The following is a 4447-nucleotide window of genomic DNA, read 5'->3' as shown; positions in this document are numbered from 1 at the left end:
AAGCAAATAGTGATCATCTAAGTCCTAAACTCCTAACGTGTCCACCACACACTTCCGATCTTGCCATCCGCCGTTCAGCCCATACTGGCATCGGCATTTCTCTAAGCAATCGGTAACTGGGAGGATTTTCCGGCCTCCTCTCCACCTGCTGACGCCAGAGGCCGCCCTCACTGCCCACCCACAGGGTCCCAGTAACTCCCCATCCCCTCAGCTTCAGGGGTGAACAGAACCTTTACTTGGACTTTTAACTTTGCGTCTCTGGGTGAATCACGTTAGGAGTTTAGGACTTAGATGATCACTATTTGCTTTTTTTTCTCCCTCTAACTTGGAAGACCGAGAAGCCCTAATTTGATCCACTTGATTAGGAAAAAATGCTCTTTTTGGTCAGTCCTCGGATATAGACGATTGACTTCTCTTTTCGTCCATTTGGCCTTCTTGAGTCAAACACTAATTTGGACGTAGTTCGGAAAGGCTTCATTTATTTCAGGTCTCCTCTCTCCAGTCTCTCCTTTCCTCAATTTCGACCTCGTCTCTCATTTCCAACTATTTAAAGGCTCAGTGATCTCTAGGCACTTAACAGCCTACTTGTGCTACGCTGTTGGTCAAGTCGGCCAGGTCACCTCCCGTTAGCAGTCAGTCCATCAATAGCAGACTCAGAGATGGGAATCGAGCTTAGCCTTGGAAACCTGAGCCTTGGTGTTGAGGTCCATCCCTGATCCTAGGGAAGGGAGTGTAAGGACGACCCAGACGTCTTTGAAGTATTCCAGCCACTGGAACCTTATCCTCCAAAGAGAAAAAGGAGTCCAAGGGAAAGCCAAGAACCGCAGGCCTGGGGAGTTCCCATAAGTGGATTGGGGTTGGGGGCGGAATGAGGATTCCTGGTGGGTGGCTGTGTTTTTTTGCACCTTGGAGAGGGGCCTGAGCGTTCTAGAAAGCCGGCTCACCACACACACACACACACACACACACACACACACACACACACACACACACACACACGCACAGACGGCGTGAAAGATTACGGTCAGTCTCGGTCCTACTATCAATTATTTCCCCAACACATTTAATGAACCCGCTCTGCCCGCGCGGAAGTCTCGTCAAGTCTCCAATGAAGTGTCGCATAAAGAGTGGCTGGAGGAGGGGGCCCTCGAGTCATTAAAAATCATCCTCGCCTCCTCCCCCTCCCTCTCCTGCTCCTCCCTGGTCCGCCCCCTATCCTCCTTGCCACTTAGCCCCAGCTCAGCCTGGGGCGTTGGGTTCGGGTGTTCTTTGCACCACCACGTTTAGCAGGCACACGCGGCGTGGCCAATTTCAGTCTTTTCCCACTTCAACCTTTGCTTCTGCAAATGCTTAGGGAAACGAGAAGTCACAGACAGGGTTCTCCTCATCCTTTGAGCTACACTGCTCAGTTCGCCATGGGACACACAGGTGGAGAAAAAATGGAGAGGTTTGCCTGACTGGGAGCAGTGCTAGACATTTGGAAACATTTGTTTGCTTGCAACCCTTCCCCCCCCCTCCCCCCCCCCCCCCCCCCCCCCCCAAAAAAAAAGTGCTTGAAGGACGAGTGTGTGGTATGTGCAGTACCCTGGCACGGCTTGACCAGGAGGAATGACTGGGTGTGGTCTCCCGCGAGTATTGAATCAAGTGACACTTTTGGGAGAGGAAAGAAATTCTCCGAATCTTGAGATCACAAATCCGTCTGAAAAATGGGGCTATTTTCGGCCCTTGTAGAGAATGCCTCCTTGAACGCCGGGTTAGTGATTTGATTGGGCTTGGGTTATGGCAGATACTACCGTCTCTGGCCGCACTTGTCAGAGAAGTTGGAGACTGGCTGGATCTTCACCCCAGTTCTACAGTATTACGAACGGTCCCTCAGCCTCCTCCCCTCCTCCTTTCCCTCACTTGGTCCTTCTCAATGAACAAAATCTCATCAGTTTGGGGAGAGACTGCCATTTCCTCTGAGCCCAGCTGGTCAGCAGCTGGGCTGCCAGAGGGCAACGCCCAGGGGACCTGCACACACATCTTTCTAGTGTCTTTCTCTAACCTCAATCTAGCTCTTTCTGAGGCTGTGGAAACTAGGCAATGGGAGAGGAGGGCAAAGAGTAAAATCCTGGAAACCGGGTAAAGGAAGAGAGAGAGAAGGAAAATGTAAAGAATTGTAAATGGGAATCAGAGTAAAGGGGGAAATAGATAAGGATGAAGAGAGAAAAACGAGTTGTTGATTGAACTAGATAAAGAAAGGAAAGGTGAGTGAACCTATGGGTAGCATGGGCATCAACTAGTAAACATAATGCAGTATAGGAAGCTTTAGTCAGAATGTTGGAAGTGAAGGAAAAATAAACCTTAGAAAGGGGGAGAAATGCAAATGCCAGAAGATAGGGTGGAAAGGTTTAAAAGAAGGAAAGAAACAATTGAAGAGGAAGAAGAAACCACAAGGATGGTTTAGGTAGGAAAGTATGAGATAAAGGTATGAGGAGATCCTTGAAGCCAGCTGTAAGGGAAAAGCAGATCGAAATCTTTTAGGGAGTAGAGGAAGGGAAAGGTTGTGAAGTTCTTTAGGAAGTGGTGAAAAGATGACCTAATTTTGCCACCTGGTGCTATTCTAGGTAGACAGGCATGATGGACTATTTCCTTTTAGGAATGTGGAACAAAGTGGACCCCAATACCAAACCAAGGGTATAATTCCTCTACAAAAAGGTAATTGATATATTTCTTCTCATCAGCATTTCAGAGTTGGAATGGGCCTTTGCAATCATCTTATTTATCTCATACCTGGGGAGGAATCCCCCTCCACAACATATGGGCATTCCCCTTTGGTTAGATATCTCCAGTTATGGGGGATTCACAATCTATTCCACTTTAGGCCCATTTCATTTTAGGTCAGGCTAATTGTTAAGAAGTGTTCCCTTATTTTGAGCCAACATCTACTTCCCTACAATTTCTACCTTTTTCTTGTATTTCTGCCCCCTGGGGTCGAGTTCCTAAAATACTTGAAAAGAATGAGAATATTGCTCTCATTTCCTTCTCCTCCAAGTCTTCTTTAAATTCTACCTCCACCAACTTCCTTCAAGAAAGTCTTATTTAAATTGCTTGAGTCTTCTCTCCATATTTGCCCATTCTCTGCAGCTTGTCAATTTTTTGGGGGGGACTGTGTGATATCATTGCTCTAAGGAATTCCGGGTTCCAGAGGAACTTTCTTTACCAATGTCAATTGGAACCATCTATACAACTTAAAACATCTAGTAGTCATCTGAGGGCACTGAGAGATCGTGACTTATCCAGGGCCCCAGCCCATATATATCAAAGGGAGGACTTGAGCACATGTCTTCACTCTGAGAATAGTACTCTATCCACTACCCCACACTGTCTCCAAGTTTGTCAATAGTCCTAAAATTTTGTACATAGAACACAAAGCTACAAATGTAGTTTCTGGAATAACAGACTGTGCAGTCTTTTTCTTGTAGAGATTTCCCAGTGTTCAGAGTTCTGGAAGGTGCCATAATTTTAGGTATATGAAGAAGAGGATAAACTCTACAGCAGGTGTTCTTAATCTGGAATCAGTGAATTTTTAATAAAATATTTTGATGACTACATTTTAAATATAATCCATTTATTTTGTAACCCTGTAACATTTTATTTTGTATTTTAAGACATTCTTCTGAGAAGGGATCCATAGGTTTCACCAGACTGCCAAAGGAGTCCAGAACGAAAAAAGGATTGAGAACACCTATTCTAGAAAGATAGAAATCACTTAACCAGTAATTTCATTGATATTGGAAATTCCCTTTGCAAATGTAGGTCAGTACGTTTTCTGTAACTTAAAAGTTGTCCAGAACCCTGAAAGATTAAATGATTCGCCTTAGGTGACACAGTAGACCAGAATCCAGGTCTACCATATTTCAAGGGTAGCTCTCTATTCACTAGGCTACCCTGCCTCTCAGCCCTGAGAGAGGGCTCTTAAAAAGAAATCTTGTTCTAATCTAATGAGTAGTTGAGAATGACAGGAGGACAAAATTTTCTCTCTTGCAAAAGGTGACCACCGCCTAATGGTAAGGCAGTTCTTTGAGAAGGGGAAGTCAATGATTGAAAAATCCATCAGTCGCTATGGACTGCTATGTGCCACTCACTGAGGATTACACAGAAACGAAACAAAACAAAACTATCTATTTCATCCTACTTTGCTGGCTCAAGGGGAAACAAAAGGAATGATTGCCCATGTATTTATGTCATTGAAAAAGCCTAATTTAAAGTCTGGAGCAAGGGAGGGGAATTTTTTTTCTTTTTAACTTCATAACTTTAAACTGGTCATTTCCTTTTCAGCCAGTTCCTATGGTTCATATTCCATTTGCCCATTTGCCCTTGACTGTGATAATATTAGCTGCAATCCCTTCACATGCCAAACCAGATCACACTTTACAAAACCTGGCTGAAAGGATTTTCTTTATTT

This window comes from Petaurus breviceps, unplaced genomic scaffold (assembly GCF_028583685.1).
Source record: "Petaurus breviceps papuanus isolate PSGF00001 unplaced genomic scaffold, PetGlider_PUasm1.0 91133, whole genome shotgun sequence".
NCBI lineage: Eukaryota > Metazoa > Chordata > Mammalia > Diprotodontia > Petauridae > Petaurus > Petaurus breviceps.
This window is presented reverse-complemented; position numbering follows the sequence as displayed.